At 41.6% G+C, this 16,022-nt stretch overlaps 1 non-coding gene across 1 annotated transcript; it reads left to right on the top strand.

The window, feature by feature from the left end:
• Positions 1-252: 252 nt before the first annotated feature.
• TRNAP-AGG (transfer RNA proline (anticodon AGG)) lies at positions 253-328 on the top strand. Its single transcript has one exon. It is a non-coding gene; the product is annotated as a tRNA-Pro (tRNA).
• Positions 329-16,022: the final 15,694 nt, after the last annotated feature.

The following is a 16,022-nucleotide window of genomic DNA, read 5'->3' on the forward strand; positions in this document are numbered from 1 at the left end:
ACACTCAGAACACACCACTGAATCCGGGGGGGTCTCTTGGCTTTTTAAAGACCTACTTTACAAAGACCACAATTTTTGACTTAAAGAATGTAATCCATGATAAGGTAAACATGCAGTTTGATTTACAGATTCTGAGATTGTATTCCAAGGCGAAAGATTCTTACAAACAAAAGGGCAGATATTTTCAATAAGAAAACACTTTTGAAATTATACTGCAGAGCAATGAAATTGCCTTTAAAAATCTGTTTTGTGGCCCTGGCCGGTTGGCTCAGCGGTAGAGCGTCGGCCTAGGGTGCGGAGGACCCGGGTTCGATTCCCGGCCAGGGCACATGGGAGAAGCGCCCATTTGCTTCTCCACCCCTCTGCCGCGCTTTCCTCTCTGTCTCTCTCTTCCCCTCCCGCAGCCAAGGCTCCATTGGAGCAGAGGTGGCCCGGGCGCTGGGCATGGCTCTGTGGCCTCTGCCTCAGGCGCTAGAGTGGCTCTGGTCACAATATGGCGACGCCCAGGATGGGCAGAGCATCACCCCCTGGGGGGCAAAGCACCGCCCCTGGTGGGCGTGCCGGGTGGATCCCGGTGGGTGCATGCGGGAGTCTGTCTGACTGTCTCTCCCTGTTTCCAGCTTCAGAAAAATGAAAAAAAAAAAAAAATCTGTTTTGTAAATACTTTGTGTGTGTGAGAGAGAGAAAGAGATGTAAAACATTAATTTGTAGTTGTGGCACTTAAGTTGTTCGTTGATTGCTTCTCATATGTGCCTTGACTGGGGGGCTCCAGCCAAAGCCAGTGATCCCTTGCTCAAGCTAGTGATCTAGGGCTCAGGCCAGCAACCACAGGGTCATATCAATGATCCCAGGCTCAAACCGGTGGCCCCGCATTCAAGCTGGTGAACCCTTCACTCAAGCCTGTAACTGTAGGGTTTTGAACCTGGGAACTCAGCATCTCAGGTCAATACTCTATCCACTGCACCACCTCCTGGTCAGGCTGTTTTATAAATACCTTGCTGTGACAAACAGATGTAATATTTGAAGAAACAGAGGCATGTAGAGGAATTTTCTATCTCAAGGACAGACTTTCCTCAGGAGAAGACATTTCCCACTGATGGTGACCTTACAGAAGGGAGTATTATCATGCATACTACTTGAAACTAGCTTTTGTACTGTTGCCTTTGTTTGTTTCTTCACCTTTTCCTTTTCTATTTTTCCTTCAGCTATGATTTTTTAAGTTAATCTGCCCCATTTATATTGTGTTCAGAAAATGGGGAGAGCTACTCCCCAAATACTTCTTACCTGTTTTAACATGAAGCACTAGAATATAAGAACACCAGGTGACTGCATCAGCTCATTTCAATGGGTCACTGACTCTGCAACCCTGAGTACAGTAGTGGAAAATCAAATATGACTCAGCTTCCATTTCTGGTCACACCTAGAGCTTTCCAACCAGGTATATTCTGATATGGAGCAGATATAGAAGGTATCTGCAATCCTTCCAAACCAAGGTATAAATTTTTAATCTCTAATCTTTTGTTACCAGGGCTGTAGAGCAATGAATAAATTAATTAAAGATATATTTAGTAGCAAATAAAAACAGCAGGAAAGAAAATACCTAAATAGTCACAGGGTATAGGATATATAGTCAATAATATTGTAATAACAATATATGGGGCCAGGTGGGTACCAGAAATATTGAGGGGAACACTTTGTAAAGTATATAATACATGAAACTAATACAAAATAATATTGAATGTCAACTGTAATTGGAAAAATAGAAAATAATAAAAGTATGTGAATAAAATAAAAACCTAAAAATAAGAGATTCAGTAGCTTCTCAGCACATAAGCAGGGGCAACATGCAGCCATGAGAGAATTAGGTTCTTTTTTTAAGATTCAACATCCTTAGCAAGTGGTTTTCCCCCTTACAGTGACAAGATGGCTGCTGCACTTCCAGTTCATACATTTAGGTTCAAGGCAAGAAGGAGGAAGTGGGAATGGTAGGGGGTGGGGAGTGCCAGGTGAATCTGTCCCTTTTAAAATGTTCTTCCCCAAAGTCCATTCAGTAGTTTCTGTATTGACTATAACTGGACTGACCATATGACCAACTACTCCAGTAAGGGAACCTGGGTAAATAAATATTTTCATCTTCTGGCTTGTATAGTAGAGGATAATAAGAAAAAAATCTTTTGGCAAGTCAACTCCAGTATCTGTCACAGAAGGGAGAATAGGGGAGAGGAAATGCCCTAAAGTCTTCCACTGAGATGGGAAGTTCCCAGGCTTCTCCCTTCAAAGGTAAATGTCCCATTCCAGACAAGAAACTACAGAAATAGCTCACTAGTTAGTGTCCAGTGTTCTGTCTGAACAACTTGCCTGTCCAGGCAAAAAAAGGTGCTTTTGGAGAAACAGTCTGCAGCAGTGGTAGTCAACCTGGTCCCTACCACCCACTAGTGGGTGTTCCAGCTTTCATGGTGGGCAGTAGCAGAGCAATCAAAGTATAAATAAAAAGATAGATTTTGGGGAAGACAAGATGGCGCTGGAGTAGGTGGACGTACCAACATCTACCTCCCAGAACCAAAGTGGATTACAAACTAATTTTAAGAACTATCATCTGGAAAAACCAACTTTGGACTAAACTGAGAGGACTCTTCAACCAAGGAACACTGAAGAAGCCACACCGAGACTGGTAGGAAAAGCAGAAACACGGAGAGGGCTGCCCAGCTCCCCGGAGCAAACGGCAGCCGGGAGAGACTTGCGCGGCGGGAAGTGAGTTTAGCAGAGAGGGGAGGGTCCTGAGCCCCAGGAACAAAGCCCCAGCCTGCAGCCCCAGAGCCCATAAGAGGCGTAAGGATAGTATTTAGCTGGAAACAAGTCAGGATACTGTTTGAGAGAAAGAGTCTGATTTCTCAGACCTAGGATTCTTCAAGGGACCGCACAGAACACCTCTCTCACAACCACTCACCCGGGGCACCAGGGGACGGGGAGAGGGAGAGTGCCAGAGTAGCAGAAGGGGAGTGTAATCTGGGAAGCATAGGGAGAAACATTTTGGGAGACAGCCAGCCTAACCCCTGGGACAAGTCACTCCCCAAATCTGAAGTGAATATTTCCCCCGGAAACAGCAATACCAGCAAAGGGAAGCAGGAGAGCAGCCAAACAAGATCCCTCACAGCACTCAGAGCAGAGTTGCTTAGAAGGAGGGAGCTTTCGGGTCTACAGTAGTGAGTCTTAGGGTCTGAGCTGCAGTGCCCGCACCCACGCGGCTGAGGGCTCGCCAGAGGGCGGGTGGCAGTGGGGGGACAGAAGCGCGGTTCTTTTGGCAGGGGCGGAAGCCGGCTGGCCACCACTGGGCTCAGGTGCGAGCTCAGTCTTGACCGGCTGGGGAGGAGGGGGCGTGCAAAAGCGGTCAAGCCCAGCTGCCGGCAGCCTGTAATCCAGTCTGCGGGAGAAGGGCAGGAACCAGGAAAGGATGGAGACCAGCCCCTGAGCAAGGGCGCAGGAGCACAGCCTTGCCCGCCCGTGCAACCCAGGCTTGTGGTCGGACTTGGGAGCTGGCTCCTACCATGGGGGTGGAGCCAAAAGTCCAGAATAGGTGGAGTTCTGCTACTGAGCTAAGCGTAGGCACACAGTTCTGCCATGCCCGTAGAGCCAAGGCTAACAGCCGTTCCACAAGTGGGCTCCTCCTGCAAGGGCGGGGTGAAAGCCCGGAAACAGGCGGAGACCCGCAGCTGAGCAAAGGTGCTTGCCAGTGACCTCACAACCGAGCATAACGTCATCCACGGGGGTGGGGCAAAGGCCAAGGCCACCAAGGCTTGTGCACCTGAGCATGTGATCACAGCCACTCCTGTGAAGAGAAAATGCGGAGGCAGAGAAATGCAACACAAATGAACCAAGAGAAATCCCCAGAAAAGGACCTAAATGAATCAGATATAACTAAATTACCAGAAGAAGAGTTTAAAATAACGATTGTTAGGATGCTCAAAGATATTAGAACAACAATAGATGGTCATTACAAAAACCTAAATAAAGAGATAGCAAATATAAAAAAGGATATTGAAATAATAAAAAAGAATCAGTCAGAAATGACAAATACAATATCTGAAATAAAGAATACAATGGAAGGAATTAAAAGCAGGATGGATGAAGCAGAGAATCGAATCAGCAAGTTAGAAGACACGATAAATAAAAGCACAGAAGCAGAGCAGAAAAAAGAAAAGAGACTCAAAAAATCTGAGGAAACTCTAAGAGAGCTCTGAGACAATATGAAGCGAAATAACATCTGCATCATAGGGGTTCCTGAAGAAGAAGAAAAAGAACAAGGGATAGAGACTCTGTTCAAACATATCATAGCTGAAAACTTCCCTCAATTAAGGCAGGAAAACATCTCACATGTTCAGGAAGCACAGAGAACTCCATTAAGGAGAAACCCAAAGAAATCAACACCAAGACACATCATAATTAAAATACCAAAGCTAAGTGATAAAGAGAAAATATTAAAAGCTGCTAGAGGAAAAAAGACTATCACCTACAAAGGAGCCCCCATAAGGATGACTTCTGACTTCTCAACAGAAACACTTGAGGCCAGAAAAAGATGGCAAGAAATATTCAAAGTAATGAAGAACAAGAGCCTACAACCAAGACTACTTTATCCAGCAAGGCTATCATTTAAAATTGAAGGAGAAATAAAAAGCTTCACAGACAAAAAAAAACCTCAAGGAATTCACTGCAACCAAACCAAGGCTGCAAGAAATGCTAAGGGACCTGTTGTAAACAGATCAAAGAGGGAAAAGAATATAGCAAAAGAGGAATACAGTTTTAAAGAATAAAATGGCAATAAACTAGTGCATATCAATAATAACCATAAATATAAATGGACTAAATGATCCAATCAAAAGACATAGGGTAGCTGCATGGATAAAAAAACAGGACCCATACATATGCTGTCTACAAGAGACACACCTTAAATCAAAAGATGCACATAGACTAAAGATAATAGGATGGAAAAAATATTTCACGCAAATGGAAATGAAAAAAAAGCTGGGGTAGCAATACTTATATCAGACAAAATGGACTTTAAAACAAAGACCATAGTTAGAGATAAAGAAGGTCACTACATAATGATAAAGGGAGAAATCCAACAGGAAGTTATAACCATTATAAATATCTACGCACCTAACATAGGAGCACCTAAATATATAAAGCAAACTTTGATGGACTTAAAGGGCGAGGTCAACAGCAATACTATAATAGTAGGGGATTTCAATACCCCATTAACATCATTAGATAGATCCTCAAGAAAGAAAATTAGCAAAGAAACAGCAGACTTAAAGGACATATTAGATCAACTCAATAATAGATATTTTCAGAACCTTTCACCCTAAAACAGCAGAATATACATTCTTTTCAAGCGCTCATGGTACATTCTCTAGAATAGACCACATGTTAGGGCACAAAAGCGGTCTCAACAAATTTAAGAAGATTGAAATCATATCGAGCACTTTCTCTGATCACAATGGCATTAAACTAGAAATCAACCACAACAGAAAAACTGAAAAACATTTAAACACTTGGGAACTAAATAGCATGTTATTAAATAATGAATGGGTTAACAATGAGATCAAAGAAGAAATTTAAAAATTCCTAGAAACTTTGGGCATACATCAACTCAAAATTTATGGGACACAGCAAAAGCAGTCCTGAGAGGGAAGTTTATAGCATTACAGGCATACCTCAAGAAGCTAGAAAAAGCTCAAATAAACAACTTGACACTACATCTAAAAGAATTAGAAAAAGAACAGCAAGTAAAGCCCAGAGCTAGTAGAAGGAAGGAAATAATAAATATTAGAGCAGAAATAAATGAGGCTAAAGAAACAATACAGAGGATCAATGAAACCAGGAGCTGGTTCTTTGAAAAGGTAAACAAGATCGATGAACCTTTAACCAGACTCACCAAGAAAAAAAGAGAGAGGACTCAAATAAATAAAATTAGAAGCGAGAGTGGAGAAATAACAACTGACACAATAGAAATACAAAATATTGTAAGAAAATACTATGAAGAACTGTACACCAAAAAACTAGACAACCTAGATGAAATGGACAAATTCCTTGAAACATATAATCTTCCAAAAATGAATCTGGAAGAATCAGAAAACCTAAACAGACCAATTACAACAAATGGGATTGAAACTGCTGTAAAAAAACTCCCAAAACAGAAAAGTCCTGGGCCTGATGGCTTCACAAGTGAATTCTACCAAATATTCAAAGAAGAACTAACTCCTATCCTTCTCAAGCTATTTCAAAAAATTCAAGAGGAAGGACGACTTCCAAGCTCCTTTTATGAGGCAAGCATAATTCTGATTCCAAACCAGGCAAAGACAACACAAAAAAAGAAAATATAGGCCAATATCCCTGATGAATTTAGATGCAAAAATCCTCAACAAAATATTAGCAAACTGGATCCAGCAATATATGGAAAAAATCACACACCAAGATCAAGTGGGATTTATTCTTGGGAGGCAAGGCTGGTACAATATTCACAAATCAATCAATGTGATTCATCACATAAACAAAAGGAAGGAGAAAAACCACATGATAATTTCAATAGATGCAGAAAAAGAGTTTGATAAAATCCAGCACCCATTCATGATCAAAACTCTCAGCAAAGTGGGAATACAGGGAACATACCTCAACATGATAAAGGCTATCTATGACAAAACCACAGCCAATATAATACTCAATGGGCAAAAATAAAAAGCAATCCCCTTAAGATCAGGAACAAGGCAGGGGTGCCCCCTTTCACCACTCTTATTTAACATAGTTCTTGAAGCCCTAGCCACAGCAATCAGACAAGAAAAAGAAATAAAAGGCATCCAAATTGGAAAAGAAGAAGTAAAACTATCATTATTTGCAGATGATATGATATTGTATATAGAAAACCCTAAAGTCTCAGTCAAAAAACTACTAGACCTGATAAATGAATTCAGCAAGGTGGCAGGATATAAAATCAATACTCAGAAATCAGACACATTTTTATACACCAACAATGAACAGTCAGAAATAGAAATCAAGGAATCAATCCCCTTTACCATTGCAACCAAAAAAATAAAGTATCTAGGAATAAATTTAACCAGGGAGATTAAAGACTTGTACTCAGAAAATTATAAAACGTTGATAAAAGAAATCAGGGAAGATACGAACAAGTGGTGGCATATACCGTGCTCATGGTTAGGAAGAATAAACATTATTAAAATGTCTATATTACCCAAAGCAATTTATAAATTCAATGCAATACTGATTAAAATACCAATGATTTACTTCAAAGATATAGAACACATATTCCAAAAATTTATATGGAACCAAAAGAGAACACGGATAGCCTCAGCAATCTTGAAAAGAAAGATTAAAGCGGGAGGTATCACACTTCCGGATATCAAGTTATATTATAAGGCCATTGTACTCAAAACAGCATGGTACTGGCATAAGAACAGGCATATAGATCAATGGAACAGAACTGAGAACCCCGAAATAAACCCACACTGTTATCAACAACTGATATTTGACAAAGGAGATAAGAGCACACATTGGAGTAAAGACAGCCTCTTTAACAAATGGTGTTGGGAAAATTGGACAGCTACCTTCCAAAAAAATGAAACTGGACCACCAACTTACACCACTCACAAAAATAAACTCAAAATGGATAAAAGACTTAAATGTAAGCCGTGAAACCATAAGCATCTTAGAAGAAAACATAGGCAGTAAGCTCTCTGACATCTCTCGCAGCAATATATTTGCTGATTTGTCTCCACAGGCAAGTGAAATAAAAGACAGGATAAACAAATGGGACTTTATCAAACTAAAAAGCTTCTGCACAGCTAAAGACAATAAGAACAGAATAAAAAGACAAACCACACAATGGGAGAATATATTCGACAATACGTCTGATAAGGGGTTAATAGCCAAAATTTATAAAGAACTTGTAGCCTGACCAGGCAGTGGCACAGTGGGTAGAGCGTTGGACTGGGATGCAGAGGACCCGGGTTCGAGACCCCGAGGTCGCCAGCTTGAGTGCGGGCTTATCTGGTTTGAGGAAAAGCCCACCAGCTTGAACTCAAAGTCGCTGGCTCCAGCAGGGGATTGCTCAGTCTGCTGAAGGCCCGCGGTCAAGGCACATATGAGAAAGCAATCAATGAACAAGTAAGGTGTTGCAACACGCAATGAAAAACTAATGATTGATGCTTCTCATCTCTCTCCGTTCCTGTCTGTCTGTCCCTGTCTATCCCTCTCTCTGACTACTCTCTGTTTCTGTAAAAAAAATAAATAAATTAAATAAATAAATAAATTTAAAGAACTTGTAAAACTTAATACCAGGAAGACAAACAATCCAATCCAAAAATGGGCAAAAGAAATGAATAGACACTTCTCCAAAGAGGACACACAGATGGCCAATAGGCATATGAAAAAATGCTCAACATCACTAATGATTAGAGAAATGCAAATTAAAACCACAATGAGATATCACCTCACACCAGTCAGAATGGCACTCATCAATAAAACAACACAGAAATAGTGCTGGCGAGGATGTGGAGAGAAGGGAACCCTCCTGTACTGTTGGTGGGAATGCAGACTGGTGCAACCACTGTGGAAAACAGTATGAAGATTCCTCAATAAATTAAAAATCGAACTGCCTTTTGACCCAGCTATACCACTGTTAGGAATATACCCCAAGAACACCATAGCACTGTTTGAAAAGAAGAAATGCACCCCCATGTTTATGGCAGCATTGTTCACAATAGCAAAAATCTGGAAACAGCCCAAGTGTCCATCAGAGGACGAGTGGATTAAAAAGCTTTGGTATATATATATATACTATGGAATACTACTCAGCCATAAGAAATGATGACATCGGATCTTTTACAACAACATGGATGGGCCTTGATAACATTATACTGAGCGAAATAAGTAAATCAGAAAGAACTAAGAACTATATGATTCCATACATAGGTGGGACATAAAAATGAGACTCAGAGACATGGACAACAGTGTTGGGGTTACAAGGTGGGGGGGAAGGAGAGAGAGGAGGTTAGGGGAGGGGAGGGGCACAAAGAAAACCAGTTAGAAGGTGACAGAAGACAATTTTATCAAGGTCACCCCATCAAAATTAATAAAAAAAAATGTGTCTCACGGCTAATTCAGACAGTTAGAAGAATAGTATAAGGATGCTAATTATGCTTCTCAGGCCACATCCTGCAAAGGGGCCCCGAGCAAATTGGTTATTTGGCTCCTCTGATTTTGCCAATTGGATTAAAAAAAAAAATAGGTCAGGAACGCCCTGAAATGGAACTAACAATACATGAGCATAAATTTAAAGGACTTTTAGATACTGGAGCTGTTGTATCTGTTATTGCTAAGCTACATTGGCCTCCTTCCTGACCCACTCATGCAGCAGCCACAGAATTACAAGGTATAGGGCAGGGTAAATCCCCTCAACAAAGTTCTAGTTTTCTACATTGGGAAGATTAAGAAATCATTCTGGATTTTTTAAGCCTTATGTGCTCCCTGGATGGCCAATTTACTTGTGAGGTAGAGATGTTTTGAAAAATATGGGAGTGTTGCTTGTCAGTCCTAATGGTTTAGTCAGTACTCAGATGCTTGATCGGGGATTTGTGCCCACCAAGGATCTAGGGAAAGAACAGCGAGGAATTCTCACCCCCATAGAAGTGGCACCCAATACCAGAAGATGTGAATTAGGATATCAAAATTTAGCATAGGGGCCTTGGTAGCTCCTGCTACCTCAATAATTCATTGTGCAGACCCAATTACTTGGAAATCAGATAATCCTGTATGGGTAGACCAATGGCCCCTTTCTCAGGAGAAATTTAGGGCAGCTACTCAATTGGTACAAGAGCAGCTACAGCTTGGGCACATTGAATCATCTAACAGCCCATGGAATACACTTCCATATTTTGATCTTGTGGCCTCCTGGATTATCAAGGGGCATAGGCGACCCTTACAGCTTATAGGTTTTGAGGCTCAAAATTATTGTTGTTCCTTTTTTCAAAGGATCAACAACAATGGCTCTGGGAAACTTCCACTAAAGCAAATCGCTCTTGCAAATCAATGGACAACTTTATACTGAAACTCTCAACTTAAAATCAGCTCAAAGTCTAGAGTTATATGCCATGATCATGGCTTTTCAGCATTTGCCATATTCCCCCTTTAATCTATATACAGACAGCAAATATTTACTTATGGTGTTTCCATTATAAAGACTGCTATCTTAGGGACAAATGCTGATGAACTATTTCAGCAGTTCCTCCTTCTTCAAAGACTTGTATGTTAACATAGAGCTCCATGTTTCATAGGACATACTCGAGCTCACTCCATGCTCCCTGGAGCTTTAGCACAAGGGAATGCCCTTTTTTTTTTTTTTGTATTTTTCTGAAGTTGGAAATGGGGAGGCAGTCAGACAGACTCTCATATGTGCCTGACCGGGATTCACCTGGCACGCCTACCAGAGGGGAATGCTCTGCCCATCTGGAGTGTGGCTCTGTTGCAACCAGAGCCATTCTAGCGCCTGGGGCACAGGCCACGGGGCCATCCTTAGCACCCGGGGTGGCTTTGCTCCAATGGAGCCTTGGCTGTGAGAGGGGAAGGGAGAGATAGGGAGGAAGGAGAGGGGGAGGGATGGAGAGGCAGATGGGCGCTTCTTCTGTGTGCTCTGGCCGGGAATCGATCCCGGGAATCCTGCTCACCAGGCCGATGCTCTACCACTGAGACAACCGGCCAGGGCCTAGGAATGCCCTTGTTGATCAAGCTACCCAAAAGATAATTATTTGGAGCAACCATGACAGTTTGAGCAATTCAGTTTCATACTATTCATCACCAGAACGCTGCAGCCATATGTAAACCGTTTCAACTTTCTTGGGAAGCAGCACGGCAGATTGGGAAATCCTGTCCAAGGTGTCCCATACTATAATCTGCCCCTTCATTTGGAGTTAACCTTCAAAGGACCCCTACCAGGACAACTTTGGCAAATGGATGTTACTCATATATACCTTCATTTGGCAAACAGTCCTATGTCCATGTTACAGTGGATACCTATTCTGGATTTATAGTAACCTCTGTCAGAACAGGAGAGGCTGCTAAGCATGTGATAGCTCATTGTCTGTATGCATTGTTCTACTATTTGATTTCCTAAACTCGTTAAACTGAAAATGCTCCTGCATATGGAGCAAAAGCATTTACTGTATTTTGTCATGCTTACAATCTTCAAAGTTAAGGTATTATTAAAGTGTACCAAGCAAATATTTTAAGGTCAACTTAAAAAATTTTTTAAAAGGGGGGAGTCATATCCTGGAACTCCTATGGGTCTACCATATCATGCTTTTTACCAAAAAAATTTTTTTTTAATTTCTTTTGAATGCTGATGAACAGGAGATGCCAAATCTTTTTCGCCTGCAAACTACAACCTGCTTTATTTGATCCAGCTAATAACACTGTTTTGTCTTTTTCCAAATAGCTCCAGATATATGGAAAAGATTTATATATGCAGAAGGGGATCCTCAAACCCCTCAGCGAGATCTTCTGAGCATGGCTTTTAAGATACCAAGAGGCAGAAAAAGCCCAATAGAGATCAGGGGAACTACTAGCTTTTAGGATACGCCCTTAAAGGCTCCAATGCCCCAAAGGGGTCTCATAGGATGCCATCTGGGTCCTGCTTCAATAGTGGAAAGGAAGGTCATTGAGCTAAAGCCTGCCAGACTTACATGCCTCTGCTGTGAGGAAACAGGGACACTGGAAGGTAGGCTTTTCCCTCACTCCTCTAAGGGAGGGTTCAGTCTCTTCCAGTCCTGCTCCAGCCACCTATGACCTAACCTTGCCCAGAAAGCTGGGGTTTGCCACTGAAGGCTGAAGGTACCCAGAGCCGTCAGCCCCATCTACAACATTGTGAGTGAGCCTAGGGTATTTCTTCCAAGAAGTGGGTAAACTGATCTCATTTGCACAAGGCCCACTTAACTATGTCTTGCCTGAATAGTCAGGTTTTTAATTCTTCCCTTGAAGATCTCTGTTGTGGGTGTTGATAGTCCTATTTTCTGCTGCTTTGTTTAATATATAGTGTTTCCTTTATTCCTCCTACCTCAATGCCCCACTCATATTTCAGGCTGGGACCTACTCCTAATTTAGAGCTCTCTCTCCCCCTTTTGCCAACTTCTATTATGAATCTACCTTTGCCACCCAGCTTAGTGTATCCCAAGGTTCTCTTTACCAAGCCACAGTCACAGAGCTCCAGGGAAAAGCACCCTGGTCTCATCTCTCCAGGCAGAGGAGAACAGACACTCCATCTCCACGCATGCTGCAGATGGCTGTTCCAGTCTACCTGAATCATTACCAGCCAGAAGCAGCGGTCATTGGGACTTGGACGTGAGCTGCAAAGTATAGAATTGTGACAACAATTCCAGTGCCATGCAGACTTTTCCTGGATGTGGACTTTTCCTGGACTCCTGCTCCTCGTGACAGCTCCTAACAGACTGAACTGGGGTTGGGTTGCTTTTTTCAGGGATTTGGCATGGTGTTGGGGCCAACTTGGACTTGGTGAACATGTTAAGGACACTACTCTTTTATTCTTGCTGTACTGGCCAAGAGTTTGCTTTAAGGCTTTAATTACTGTAGAAAAAAAATAGAGGACTGGATAAAGAAGATGTGGTGCATATACACCAAGGTATGCTGTTCAGCCATAAGAGATGATGACATCAGATCACTTATGGCAAAATGGTGGGATCTTGATAACATTATACAGAGTGAAATAAGTAAATCAGAAAAAAACAAGATCTGCAGGATTCCATACATTGGTGGGACATAAAAATGAGACTAAGAGACATGGACAAGAATATGGTGGTTACGGGGGTGGGGGGAGGGAGGAAGGGAGAGCGGGAGGGGGAGGGGTACAAAGAAAACTAGATAGGTGATGGAGGACAATCTCTCTTTGGGTGATGGGTATGCAACAGAGTTGAATGACAAGATAACCTGAACATGTTTTCTTTGAATATATGTACCCTGATATATTGATGTCACCCCATTAAAATAAAAATTTATTTATAAAAAAAAGATAGATTTAACTATAGTAAGTTGTTTTATACAGATTTATAATGCCAAACTTAGCGAAAATCCAACATAAAGTACTTGGTAAGTAATTATTATTATATGCTTTAACTTGCTGTAACTCTGCTTTATAAATTTTATAAAGTAAAGTTACTTCCCTACTTTATAAATCACCATTACTGTGGAACCGGTGGGTGGTTAGAAAATTTTACTACTAACAGAGATACAAAAGTGGGTGGTAGGTATAAAAAGGTTGACTGCCCCTGGTCTATAGGAAGGAAGGCACAGTCTGAGATAAAGATGGCATGAGGAAAGCATTAGACACTTCTGCTGGGCTAACTGCTACCTGATTCTTCAAATCTCAGTAAGCATACCAATTCCTCCAGAAGGCCTACCTTGATTTCTTATACTAAGTTATATGCCTCTGCTAAATACTCCCAGCTAACCTTAAAAGTTATTTCTCATAATACCACCCCCCTCTCATTTATAAGCCTGTGTGATGTCTTCTTTTTCCACTGGATGTGGAATTTCTGAGGAAAGAGTCCATATCTGTCATGGTCACTGATATTTCCTGAGCACTTAGCATGATGTCTCATATATAATACATGCTCAGTAAATTAATGGAATTAAACTGATGTGGCTCTCTTACTAATATGTTGTGCTCCTTCATAAGTTCTCACCTTTATAATCTGTTTTCCCCACTAAACTATTAGCTTTATGAGGGAGAGCATGGAGCAAGTGTGTTTAATTCACTGATATATCACAGCATTGATCATAGTGCCTAGTATATAGGTGTGGGTATAAATGTTGAACAAATAATTACTTTAGTTAATTTATGCAACCTCCCCGATAACTGTAAAGATAACCACCTCCCCAATAACTGTAAAGATAACTAGCATAATGATTAAATGCCTGACATGTGTAGAACTCAATAAATATTCATTGTTTCTTATCCCTATTGTGAACCCATCAGCTGAAGTCTAGGCTTGGCCATAAGGATGAAAAAGAAGAACAGGGAATTCATCTGGGATTTGGTCCCAGGAATTTTAATCTACAGAAGGTCCATGATAAAAGTAAGCATATATATTAGTTTTCTAGGGCTGTCATAATGAAGTATCACAGATTGGGTTGTTTAGAAAAGAGAAGTGTATTTCCTCACAGTTTGAGGGGCTAGAAGTCCAAGATCCAGGTGTTGGTAAGACTGATTTCTTCTGAGGACTCTCTCTATGCCTTGTCATTGGCCACTTGCTCTCTGTGTCTTCACATGGTCTTCTCTCCGATCTGTGTCTTAACTTCATTTTCTTTTTTTTTTTTCTGAAGTTGGAAATGAGGAGGCAGTCAGACAGACTCCCGCATGCGCCCAACCGGGATCCACCCGGCATGCCCACCAGGGGGCGATGCTCTGCCCATCTGGGGCGTTGCTCTGTTGCAACCAGAGCCATTCCAGTGCCTGAGGCAGAGGCCATAGAGCCATCCTCAGCGCCCGGGCCAACTTTGCTCCGATGGAGCCTTGGCTGTGGGAGGGGAAGAGAGAAACAGAGAGGAAGGAGAGAGGGAGGGGTGGAGAAGCACATGGGTGCCTCTCCTGTGTGCCCTGGCCGGGAATCGAACCCAGGACTCCTGCATGCCAGGCTGACGCTCTACCACTGAGCCAACCGGCCAGGGTTAACTTCATTTTCTTTTAAGGACTCCAGTCATATTGGGTTAAGGCCTACCTCAACGACCTCATTTTACCTTTACTACCACTTTAAAGACCCTGTCTCCTAATACAGTCATATTCTGAGGTACCAGGTGTCAGCATTGTAACATATGAAACACAATTTAGCCCATAACATAGGCATGAGAAAATCTGCTACCACTCTCCCATCAATTAAAAAAATATCTCTCTCTCGCCTGACCAGGTGGTGGCGCAGTAGATAGAGCATTGGACTGGGACGCGGAAGACCCAGATTCAAAACCCCGAGGTCACCAGCTTGAGTGCGGGCTCATCTAGTTTCAGCAAGGCTAACCAGCTTGAGCCCAAGGTCTCCAGCTTGAGCAAGGGTCACTCAGTCTGCTGTTTTCCTCCAGTCAAGGCACATATGAGAAAGCAATCAATTAACAAACAACTAAGGTGCCACAGTGAAGAATTGATGCTTCTCATCTCTCTCTTCCTGTCTATCCCTATCTGTCCCTCTCTCTGTCTCTGTCACACACACACACAAAATAAATAAATAAATAAAAATAAAAGAAAAAATATATCTCTCATATGTATTCCTCTGGTGGAAGTTAATATATTTTAAAATGCAGACAGCCTGCTAAGAGCGTGGTCTATTAGTCACTCACACCTTAATGTGAATTGCTTCATTGAGCAGAGTGCTTTCTAACAACTACATGAAATAAAAAAGGAGATGCAAGAAATGAGAAATAAGTAATTTGACTCATAAGTTGCTACTGGGAAGGGCATAGCTGGATAGACTAAGGAATAATAATAAATAAATTTGATTAGACATGCATGTACTATGTGTTATGCTAAGAATGAGCGACATTCATCCATTTTTTTAAATTTATTCTTCACATTAACTCTGTGAGGCAGATATATTATTATCATCCTCATTTTTCAGTGAAGGAAGCTTAGGCACAGGTTGGTTAGGTCAGAACAGGGATCTGAATCAATGCTTGTCTGAGGCCAGAACGGATACTTCTACCTTCTAGACCAGGGGTCCCCAAACTTTTTACACAGGGGGCCAGTTCACTGTCCCTCAGACCATTGGAGGGCCAGACTATAAAAAAAAACTATGAACAAATCCCTATGCACACTGCACATATCTTATTTTAAAGTAAAAAAAAAACAAAACAGGAACAAATACAATATTTAAAATAAAGAACAAATAAATTTAAATCAACAAACTGACCAGTATTTCAGTGGGAACTATGCTCCTCTCACTGACCACCAATGAAAG

The sequence above is a fragment of the Saccopteryx leptura genome, chromosome 3 (genome assembly GCF_036850995.1).
Source record: "Saccopteryx leptura isolate mSacLep1 chromosome 3, mSacLep1_pri_phased_curated, whole genome shotgun sequence".
NCBI lineage: Eukaryota > Metazoa > Chordata > Mammalia > Chiroptera > Emballonuridae > Saccopteryx > Saccopteryx leptura.